The sequence below is a fragment of the Balaenoptera ricei genome, chromosome 16, assembly GCF_028023285.1.
Source record: "Balaenoptera ricei isolate mBalRic1 chromosome 16, mBalRic1.hap2, whole genome shotgun sequence".
NCBI classification, from domain to species: domain Eukaryota; kingdom Metazoa; phylum Chordata; class Mammalia; order Artiodactyla; family Balaenopteridae; genus Balaenoptera; species Balaenoptera ricei.
In genome coordinates, this window is record NC_082654.1 from 81,019,431 (window position 1) to 81,032,984 (window position 13,554).

Consider the following 13,554-nt stretch of genomic DNA (forward strand, 5'->3'; position numbering starts at 1 on the left):
GCACTCCTACATCTACCACAGACACTACTACTCCTACCAACAAAATGAGAACTCCTTCTTCTACCAAAGAAACTACTACCCTACCACCACCATGAGCACTCCTACTTCTACCACAGAACATCCAACTCCAAGCACCACCACAGGCGATACTACTTCTAGCACAAAACCTGCTACTCCTACCACCACCACGAGTGCAACTACTTGTACCACAAAATATGCTACTCCTTCCAACACGACGAGAGCACCTACTTCTACCACAGGCCCTGCTACTCCTACCTCCATCACGAGCGATCATACTTCTACCCCAGAATCTACTGCTCCTACCACCAAGAGTGCTCCTACTTCCACCACAGAAACTGCTAGTTCTCCCACCCCCACGAGCACAACTACTTCTATCAGAGCACTACTACTCCTACCACCAGAACGAGAGCCACTACTTCTACCCTAGAAACTACTACTACCACAAACACCACGAGTGCTTCTTCTTCTACCACAAAACCTGTTATGCCTACCACCACCACGAGCGATCCTACTTCTACCACAGACACTACTACACCTACCACCACCACGAGCAATCCTACTTCTACCACAGAATCAACTACTCCTAACACCACCACGAGCGCTCCTGCTTCTACCACAGAAAGTACTACTCCTACCACCAGCACGAGCGCAACAACTTCTACTACAGACACTAATACACCTACAACCAAGATGAGTGCTCCTACTTCTACCACAGTCACCACTACTCCCACCAACACCACGAGCGCTCCTACTTCTACCACAGACAGTCCTACTCCTACCACCACCACGAGCGCTCCTACCTCTAAGGAAGTATCTAGTACTCTGAACACCACCACGAGCTCTCCTACTTCTACTAGAGAAACTACTACTACCAAGACCACGAACGCTCCTACTTCTTCCACAGACTGTGCAACTCCTACCACCACCAAGTGTGCTCCTACTTCTCACACAGAACATGCTGCTCCTACCACCACCACGAGCAAGACTACTTCTAACAGAGACCCTGCTACTCGTACCACCACGAGAGCACCTACTTCTACCACAGGCACGGCAACTCCTACCACCACAATGAGCGCTCCTAATTCAACCACAGAAACTAAAACACCCACCAGCACCACGAGCGCCCCTACTTCTAGTACAGACTCTAGTACTCCTACCACCAACAGGAACGCTCCTACTTCTACCACAGAAACTACTACTAATACCACGGGAACGAGCACAACATCTTCTACCACAGACAGAACTATTCCTACCACCACCACGAGTTCCCGTACTTCTACCACAGACAATACTACTACCTCCACCAGGAGCACAAGTACTTCTAGCACACAAACTACTACTCCTACCACCACCACGAGTGCAACTACTACTACCACTGACACAACTACTCCTACCACCACCACGAGTTCGCATATTTCTACGAAAGACTTTGCTACTCCTACCTGCCTCACGATCACCAGTCCTTCAACCACAGAAATTACTACACCTACCACCAACAGAAGAACACCTCCTTGTACCACAGACCCTGTTACTCCTACCACCACCAAGAGCACTCCTACTTCTACCACAGAAACTACTACTCCAACCACCACAACGAACACTCCTACTTCTACTGCAGAAAATACTGCTCCTATCACCACCACGAGTGAACTACATCTACCACAGACACTACTACTCCTTACACCATCACGAGCTCTCCTACTTCTACTAGAGGAACTACTACTACCAAGACCACGAGCGCTCCTATTTCTTCCACAGACTGTGCAACTCCTACCACCACCAAGTGCGCTCCTACTTCTCACACAGAACATGCTGCTCCTACCACCACCACGAGCAAAACTACTTCTAACAGAGACCTGCTACTCGTAACACCACCCTGAGAGCACCTACTTCTACCACAGGCACGGCAACTCCTACCACCACAATGAGCGCTCCTAATTCAACCACAGAAACAAAAACTCCCACCACCACCACGAGCGCCCCTACTTCTACTACAGACACTAGTACTCCTAACACAACCAGGAACGCTCCTACTTCTACCACAGGAACTACTACTAATACCACGGGAACGAGTACAACAACTTCTACCACAGACAGTACTATTGCTACCACCACCACGAGCTCTCCTACTTCTGCCACAGACACTACTACTCCTACCACCACCACGAGTGCAACTACTACTACCACTGAAACTACTATTCCTACCACCACCATGACTGCACATATGTCTACGAAAGTCATTACTACTACCAACCACATGATCACCAGTCCTTCTACCACAGAAACTACTACTCCTACCTCCACCACAAGAGCACCTACTTGTTCCACAGACCCTGTGACTCCTACCACCACCAAGAGCACTCCTACTTCTACCACAGAAACCACTACTCCAACAACCACAATGAACACTGCTACTTCTACTGCAGAAACTACTGCTCCTACCACCACCACGAGCGAACTACATCTACCACCAACACTACTATGCCTAACACCATCACGAGCGCTCCTACTTCTACCACAGACACTATTACTCCAAGAAACACCATGAGCTCTCCTCCCTCTACCATAGACACTACTCCTCCTACCAACACAACGAGCGCTCCTACTTCTATCAAAGAAACTACTACCCTACCACCACCATGAACGCTCCTACTTCTACCACAGAACATGCAACGCATACCACCACCACAAGTGTTACTACTTCTACCACAATACCTGCTTCTCCCACCACCACCGCGAGTGGATCTTCTTGTACCCCAAAACCTTCTACTCCTACCAACACAACGAGAGCACCTACTTCTACCACCGGCCCTGCTACCTCTACCTCCATCACGAGCGATTCTATTTCTACAACAGAAACTACTACTCCTACCAACAGGAAGAGAGCTCCTACTTCTTCTACAGAAACTACTATTCCTACTACCACCACGAGCGCAACTACTTCTACCACAGACCGTACTACTCCTACCACCACCCTGAGTGTAAGTACTTCTACCACAGACACTACTGCTCTTACCACCACCACGAGTGCAAATACTTCTACCACAGACACTAGTGTTCCTACCACCAACACTGGTGCCAGTACTTCTACCACAGAAACTACTACTCCTACACCCACCACGAGCGCAACTACTTCTACCACAGACATTTCTACTGCTATCACAACCATGAGCCTCCTACTTCTATCAGAGACCGTGCAATTACTACCAGGAGGACTAGCGCTCTTCCTTCTAACACAGACACTACTACGCCTACCTCCATCACTAGCCCTTCTACTTCTACCACCATACCTGCTACTTCTACCACCACCATGAGCACAACTACTTCTACCACAGACACTACGACTCCTGTCACCACCACAAATGCTCATACAAATACGAAAGAGAATACTACTCCTACCACCCCCACGAGAACCACTGCTTCTAACACAGACACTACTACTCTTACCACTATCACGAGAGAACCTATTTGTACCACAGACCCTGCTATTCCTATCACCACCACGAGCACTGCGACTTCTACCACAGAAACTACTACTCGTAACACCACCATGGGCGCTCATACTTCTACCAAAGACACTACTACACCTTCAACCACCACGAGCGCTCATACTTCTACCAAAGACATTATTACTCCTAGAACCACTACGATCACCACTACTGCTATCTCAAACGCTACTAATCCTATCACAACCACGGGAGCACCTACTTCTACCACAGACCCTGATATTCCTACCAACACCCTGAGCTCTCCTACTTCTACCACAGAAACTACTACTACTACCACCAACACGAGCACTCCTACTTCTACCACGGAAACTACTAATTCTCCCTCCACCACGAGCACAGCTTCTACTACCACAGACAATACTACTCTTACAACCACCACCAGTGCTCCTACTTCTACCACAGACACTACTACTACTACCACCAACACGAGCACTCCTACTTCTACCACGGAAACTACTAATTCTCCCTCCACCACGAGCACAGCTTCTACTACCACAGACAATACTACTCTTACAACCACCACCAGTGCTCCTACTTCTACCACAGACACTACTACTCCAAGCACCTCCACGAGCACTCCTACATCTACCACAGACACTACTACTCCTACCAACAAAATGAGAACTCCTTCTTCTACCAAAGAAACTACTACCCTACCACCACCATGAGCACTCCTACTTCTACCACAGAACATCCAACTCCAAGCACCACCACAGGCGATACTACTTCTAGCACAAAACCTGCTACTCCTACCACCACCACGAGTGCAACTACTTGTACCACAAAATATGCTACTCCTTCCAACACGACGAGAGCACCTACTTCTACCACAGGCCCTGCTACTCCTACCTCCATCACGAGCGATCATACTTCTACCCCAGAATCTACTGCTCCTACCACCAAGAGTGCTCCTACTTCCACCACAGAAACTGCTAGTTCTCCCACCCCCACGAGCACAACTACTTCTATCAGAGCACTACTACTCCTACCACCAGAACGAGAGCCACTACTTCTACCCTAGAAACTACTACTACCACAAACACCACGAGTGCTTCTTCTTCTACCACAAAACCTGTTATGCCTACCACCACCACGAGCGATCCTACTTCTACCACAGACACTACTACACCTACCACCACCACGAGCAATCCTACTTCTACCACAGAATCAACTACTCCTAACACCACCACGAGCGCTCCTGCTTCTACCACAGAAAGTACTACTCCTACCACCAGCACGAGCGCAACAACTTCTACTACAGACACTAATACACCTACAACCAAGATGAGTGCTCCTACTTCTACCACAGTCACCACTACTCCCACCAACACCACGAGCGCTCCTACTTCTACCACAGACAGTCCTACTCCTACCACCACCACGAGCGCTCCTACCTCTAAGGAAGTATCTAGTACTCTGAACACCACCACGAGCTCTCCTACTTCTACTAGAGAAACTACTACTACCAAGACCACGAACGCTCCTACTTCTTCCACAGACTGTGCAACTCCTACCACCACCAAGTGTGCTCCTACTTCTCACACAGAACATGCTGCTCCTACCACCACCACGAGCAAGACTACTTCTAACAGAGACCCTGCTACTCGTACCACCACGAGAGCACCTACTTCTACCACAGGCACGGCAACTCCTACCACCACAATGAGCGCTCCTAATTCAACCACAGAAACTAAAACACCCACCAGCACCACGAGCGCCCCTACTTCTAGTACAGACTCTAGTACTCCTACCACCAACAGGAACGCTCCTACTTCTACCACAGAAACTACTACTAATACCACGGGAACGAGCACAACATCTTCTACCACAGACAGAACTATTCCTACCACCACCACGAGTTCCCGTACTTCTACCACAGACAATACTACTACCTCCACCAGGAGCACAAGTACTTCTAGCACACAAACTACTACTCCTACCACCACCACGAGTGCAACTACTACTACCACTGACACAACTACTCCTACCACCACCACGAGTTCGCATATTTCTACGAAAGACTTTGCTACTCCTACCTGCCTCACGATCACCAGTCCTTCAACCACAGAAATTACTACACCTACCACCAACAGAAGAACACCTCCTTGTACCACAGACCCTGTTACTCCTACCACCACCAAGAGCACTCCTACTTCTACCACAGAAACTACTACTCCAACCACCACAACGAACACTCCTACTTCTACTGCAGAAAATACTGCTCCTATCACCACCACGAGTGAACTACATCTACCACAGACACTACTACTCCTTACACCATCACGAGCTCTCCTACTTCTACTAGAGGAACTACTACTACCAAGACCACGAGCGCTCCTATTTCTTCCACAGACTGTGCAACTCCTACCACCACCAAGTGCGCTCCTACTTCTCACACAGAACATGCTGCTCCTACCACCACCACGAGCAAAACTACTTCTAACAGAGACCTGCTACTCGTAACACCACCCTGACAGCACCTACTTCTACCACAGGCACGGCAACTCCTACCACCACAATGAGCGCTCCTAATTCAACCACAGAAACAAAAACTCCCACCACCACCACGAGCGCCCCTACTTCTACTACAGACACTAGTACTCCTAACACAACCAGGAACGCTCCTACTTCTACCACAGGAACTACTACTAATACCACGGGAACGAGTACAACAACTTCTACCACAGACAGTACTATTGCTACCACCACCACGAGCTCTCCTACTTCTGCCACAGACACTACTACTCCTACCACCACCACGAGTGCAACTACTACTACCACTGAAACTACTATTCCTACCACCACCATGACTGCACATATGTCTACGAAAGTCATTACTACTACCAACCACATGATCACCAGTCCTTCTACCACAGAAACTACTACTCCTACCTCCACCACAAGAGCACCTACTTGTTCCACAGACCCTGTGACTCCTACCACCACCAAGAGCACTCCTACTTCTACCACAGAAACCACTACTCCAACAACCACAATGAACACTGCTACTTCTACTGCAGAAACTACTGCTCCTACCACCACCACGAGCGAACTACATCTACCACCAACACTACTATGCCTAACACCATCACGAGCGCTCCTACTTCTACCACAGACACTATTACTCCAAGAAACACCATGAGCTCTCCTCCCTCTACCATAGACACTACTCCTCCTACCAACACAACGAGCGCTCCTACTTCTATCAAAGAAACTACTACCCTACCACCACCATGAACGCTCCTACTTCTACCACAGAACATGCAACGCATACCACCACCACAAGTGTTACTACTTCTACCACAATACCTGCTTCTCCCACCACCACCGCGAGTGGATCTTCTTGTAACCCAAAACCTTCTACTCCTACCAACACAACGAGAGCACCTACTTCTACCACCGGCCCTGCTACCTCTACCTCCATCACGAGCGATTCTATTTCTACAACAGAAACTACTACTCCTACCAACAGGAAGAGAGCTCCTACTTCTTCTACAGAAACTACTATTCCTACTACCACCACGAGCGCAACTACTTCTACCACAGACCGTACTACTCCTACCACCACCCCGAGTGTAAGTACTTCTACCACAGACACTACTGCTCTTACCACCACCACGAGTGCAAATACTTCTACCACAGACACTAGTGTTCCTACCACCAACACTGGTGCCAGTACTTCTACCACAGAAACTACTACTCCTACACCCACCACGAGCGCAACTACTTCTACCACAGACATTTCTACTGCTATCACAACCATGAGCCTCCTACTTCTATCAGAGACCGTGCAATTACTACCAGGAGGACTAGCGCTCTTCCTTCTAACACAGACACTACTACGCCTACCTCCATCACTAGCCCTTCTACTTCTACCACCATACCTGCTACTTCTACCACCACCATGAGCACAACTACTTCTACCACAGACACTACGACTCCTGTCACCACCACAAATGCTCATACAAATACGAAAGAGAATACTACTCCTACCACCCCCACGAGAACCACTGCTTCTAACACAGACACTACTACTCTTACCACTATCACGAGAGAACCTATTTGTACCACAGACCCTGCTATTCCTATCACCACCACGAGCACTGCGACTTCTACCACAGAAACTACTACTCGTAACACCACCATGGGCGCTCATACTTCTACCAAAGACACTACTACACCTTCAACCACCACGAGCGCTCATACTTCTACCAAAGACATTATTACTCCTAGAACCACTACAATCACCACTACTGCTATCTCAAACGCTACTAATCCTATCACAACCACGGGAGCACCTACTTCTACCACAGACCCTGATATTCCTACCAACACCCTGAGCTCTCCTACTTCTACCACAGAAACTACTACTACTACCACCAACACGAGCACTCCTACTTCTACCACGGAAACTACTAATTCTCCCTCCACCACGAGCACAGCTTCTACTACCACAGACAATACTACTCTTACAACCACCACCAGTGCTCCTACTTCTACCACAGAAACTACTACTACTACCACCAACACGAGCACTCCTACTTCTACCACGGAAACTACTAATTCTCCCTCCACCACGAGCACAGCTTCTACTACCACAGACAATACTACTCTTACAACCACCACCAGTGCTCCTACTTCTACCACAGACACTACTACTCCAAGCACCTCCACGAGCACTCCTACATCTACCACAGACACTACTACTCCTACCAACAAAATGAGAACTCCTTCTTCTACCAAAGAAACTACTACCCTACCACCACCATGAGCACTCCTACTTCTACCACAGAACATGCAACTCCAAGCACCACCACAGGCGATACTACTTCTAGCACAAAACCTGCTACTCCTACCACCACCACGAGTGCAACTACTTGTACCACAAAATATGCTACTCCTTCCAACACGACGAGAGCACCTACTTCTACCACAGGCCCTGCTACTCCTACCTCCATCACGAGCGATCATACTTCTACCCCAGAATCTACTGCTCCTACCACCAAGAGTGCTCCTACTTCCACCACAGAAACTGCTAGTTCTCCCACCCCCACGAGCACAACTACTTCTATCAGAGCACTACTACTCCTACCACCAGAACGAGAGCCACTACTTCTACCCTAGAAACTACTACTACCACAAACACCACGAGTGCTTCTTCTTCTACCACAAAACCTGTTATGCCTACCACCACCACGAGCGATCCTACTTCTACCACAGACACTACTACACCTACCACCACCACGAGCAATCCTACTTCTACCACAGAATCAACTACTCCTAACACCACCACAAGCGCTCCTGCTTCTACCACAGAAAGTACTACTCCTACCACCAGCACGAGCGCAACAACTTCTACTACAGACACTAATACACCTACAACCAAGATGAGTGCTCCTACTTCTACCACAGTCACCACTACTCCCACCAACACCACGAGCGCTCCTACTTCTACCACAGACAGTCCTACTCCTACCACCACCACGAGCGCTCCAACCTCTAAGGAAGTATCTAGTACTCTGAACACCACCACGAGCTCTCCTACTTCTACTAGAGAAACTACTACTACCAAGACCACGAACGCTCCTACTTCTTCCACAGACTGTGCAACTCCTACCACCACCAAGTGCGCTCCTACTTCTAACACAGAACATGCTGCTCCTACCACCACCACGAGCAAAACTACTTCTAACAGAGACCCTGCTACTCGTAACACCACCCTGAGAGCACCTACTTCTACCACAGGCACTGCAACTCCTACCACCACAATGAGCGCTCCTAATTCAACCACAGAAACTAAAACTCCCACCAGCACCACGAGTGCCCCTACTTCTACTACAGACACTAGTACTCCTACCACCAACAGGAACGCTCCTACTTCTACCACAGAAACTAATACCAATACCACAGGAAGGAGCACAACAACTTCTACCACAGACAGAACTATTCCTACCACCACCACGAGTTCCCGTACTTCTACCACAGACAATACTACTACCTCCACCACGAGCACAAGTACTTCTAGCACATAAACTACTACTCCTACCACCACCACGAGTGCAACTACTACTACCACTGACACTACTACTCCTACCACCACCACGAGTGCGCATATTTCTACGAAAGACTTTACTACTCCTACCTGCCCCACGATCACCAGTCCTTCAACCACAGAAACTACTACACCTACCACCAACAGAAGAACACCTCCTTGTACCACACACCCTGTTATTCCTACCACCACCAAGAGCACTCCTACTTCTACCACAGAAACTACTACTCCAACCACCACAACGAACACTCCTACTTCTACTGCAGAAAATACTGCTCCTATCACCACCACGAGCGAACTACATCTACCACAGACACTACTACTCCTAACACCATCACGAGCGCTCCTACTTCTACCACAGACACTATTACTCCAAGAAGCACCATGAGTGATCTCCTCCCTCTACCACAGACACTACTCCTCCTAACAACACAACAAGCGCTCCTACTTCTATCAAAGAAACTATTACCCTACCACCACCACGAGCGCTCGTACCTCTAACAAAGTATCTAGTACTCTGAACACCACCACGAGCTCTCCTACTTCTACTAGAGGAACTACTACTACCAAGACCACGAGCGCTCCTATTTCTTCCACAGACTGTGCAACTCCTACCACCACCAAGTGCGCTCCTACTTCTCACACAGAACATGCTGCTCCTACCACCACCACGAGCAAAACTACTTCTAACAGAGACCTGCTACTCGTAACACCACCCTGAGAGCACCTACTTCTACCACAGGCACGGCAACTCCTACCACCACAATGAGCGCTCCTAATTCAACCACAGAAACAAAAACTCCCACCACCACCACGAGCGCCCCTACTTCTACTACAGACACTAGTACTCCTAACACAACCAGGAACGCTCCTACTTCTACCACAGGAACTACTACTAATACCACGGGAACGAGTACAACAACTTCTACCACAGACAGTACTATTGCTACCACCACCACGAGCTCTCCTACTTCTGCCACAGACACTACTACTCTTACCACCATCACGAGTGCAACTACTACTACCACTGAAACTACTATTCCTACCACCACCATGACTGCACATATGTCTACGAAAGTCATTACTAATCCTACCAACCACACGATCACCAGTCCTTCTACCACAGAAACTACTACTCCTACCTCCACCACAAGAGCACCTACTAGTTCCACAGACCCTGTGACTCCTACCACCACCAAGAGCACTCCTACTTCTACCACAGAAACCACTACTCCAACCACCACAACGAACACTGCTACTTCTACTGCAGAAACTACTGCTCCTACCACCACCACGAATGAACTACATCTACCACCGACACTACTATGCCTAACACCATCACGAGCGCTCCTACTTCTACCACAGACACTATTACTCCAAGAAACACCATGAGCTCTCCCCCCTCTACCATAGACACTACTCCTCCTACCAACACAACGAGCGCTCCTACTTCTATCAAAGAAACTACTACCCTACCACCAACATGAACGCTCCTACTTCTACCACAGAACATGCAACTCAGACCACCACCACAAGTGTTACTACTTCTACCACAATACCTGCTTCTCCTACCACCACCGCGAGTGGATCTTCTTGTACCCCAAAACCTTCTACTCCTACCAACACAACGAGAGCACCTACTTCTACCACAGGCCCTGCTACCTCTACCTCCATCACGAGAGATCCTATTTCTACAACAGAAACTACTACTCCTACCAACAGGAAGAGAGCTCCTACTTCTTCTACAGAAACTATTATTTCTACTACCACCACGAGTGCAAATACTTCTACCACAGACACTAGTGTTCCTACCACCAACACTGGTGCCAGTACTTCTACCACAGAAACTACTACTCCTACACCCACCACGAGCGCAACTACTTCTACCACAGACATTTCTACTGCTATCACAACCATGAGCCTCCTACTTCTATCAGAGACCGTGCAATTACTACCAGGAGGACTAGCGCTCTTCCTTCTAACACAGACACTACTACGCCTACCTCCATCACTAGCCCTCCTACTTCTACCACCATACCTGCTACTTCTACCACCACCATGAGCACAACTACTTCTACCACAGACACTACGACTCCTGTCACCACCACGAATGCTCATACAAATACGAAACAGAATACTACTCCTACCACCCCCACGAGAACCACTGCTTCTAACACAGACACTACTACTCTTACCACTATCACGAGAGAACCTATGTGTACCACAGACCCTGCTATTCCTATCACCACCACGAGCACTGCGACTTCTACCACAGAAACTACTACTCGTAACACCACCATGGGCGCTCATACTTCTACCAAAGACACTACTACACCTTCAACCACCACAAGCGCTCATACTTCTACCAAAGACATTATTACTCCTAGAACCACTACGATCACCACTACTGCTATCTCAAACGCTACTAATCCTATCACAACCACGGGAGCACCTACTTCTACCACAGACCCTGATATTCCTACCAACACCCTGAGCTCTCCTACTTCTACCACAGAAACTACTACTACTACCACCAACACGAGCACTCCTACTTCTACCACGGAAACTACTAATTCTCCCTCCACCACGAGCACAGCTTCTACTACCACAGACAATACTACTCTTACAACCACCACCAGTGCTCCTACTTCTACCACAGAAACTACTACTACTACCACCAACACGAGCACTCCTACTTCTACCACGGAAACTACTAATTCTCCCTCCACCACGAGCACAGCTTCTACTACCACAGACAATACTACTCTTACAACCACCACCAGTGCTCCTACTTCTACCACAGACACTACTACTCCAAGCACCTCCACGAGCACTCCTACATCTACCACAGACACTACTACTCCTACCAACAAAATGAGAACTCCTTCTTCTACCAAAGAAACTACTACCCTACCACCACCATGAGCACTCCTACTTCTACCACAGAACATCCAACTCCAAGCACCACCACAGGCGATACTACTTCTAGCACAAAACCTGCTACTCCTACCACCACCACGAGTGCAACTACTTGTACCACAAAATATGCTACTCCTTCCAACACGACGAGAGCACCTACTTCTACCACAGGCACGGCAACTCCTACCACCACAATGAGCGCTCCTAATTCAACCACAGAAACTAAAACACCCACCAGCACCACGAGCGCCCCTACTTCTAGTACAGACTCTAGTACTCCTACCACCAACAGGAACGCTCCTACTTCTACCACAGAAACTACTACTAATACCACGGGAACGAGCACAACATCTTCTACCACAGACAGAACTATTCCTACCACCACCACGAGTTCCCGTACTTCTACCACAGACAATACTACTACCTCCACCAGGAGCACAAGTACTTCTAGCACACAAACTACTACTCCTACCACCACCACGAGTGCAACTACTACTACCACTGACACAACTACTCCTACCACCACCACGAGTTCGCATATTTCTACGAAAGACTTTGCTACTCCTACCTGCCTCACGATCACCAGTCCTTCAACCACAGAAATTACTACACCTACCACCAACAGAAGAACACCTCCTTGTACCACAGACCCTGTTACTCCTACCACCACCAAGAGCACTCCTACTTCTACCACAGAAACTACTACTCCAACCACCACAACGAACACTCCTACTTCTACTGCAGAAAATACTGCTCCTATCACCACCACGAGCGAACTACATCTACCACAGACACTACTACTCCTTACACCATCACGAGCTCTCCTACTTCTACTAGAGGAACTACTACTACCAAGACCACGAGCGCTCCTATTTCTTCCACAGACTGTGCAACTCCTACCACCACCAAGGGCGCTCCTACTTCTCACACAGAACATGCTGCTCCTACCACCACCATGAGCAAAACTACTTCTAATAGAGACCCTGCTACTCGTAACACCACCCTGAGAGCACCTACTTCTACCACAGGCACTGCAACTCCTACCACCACAAT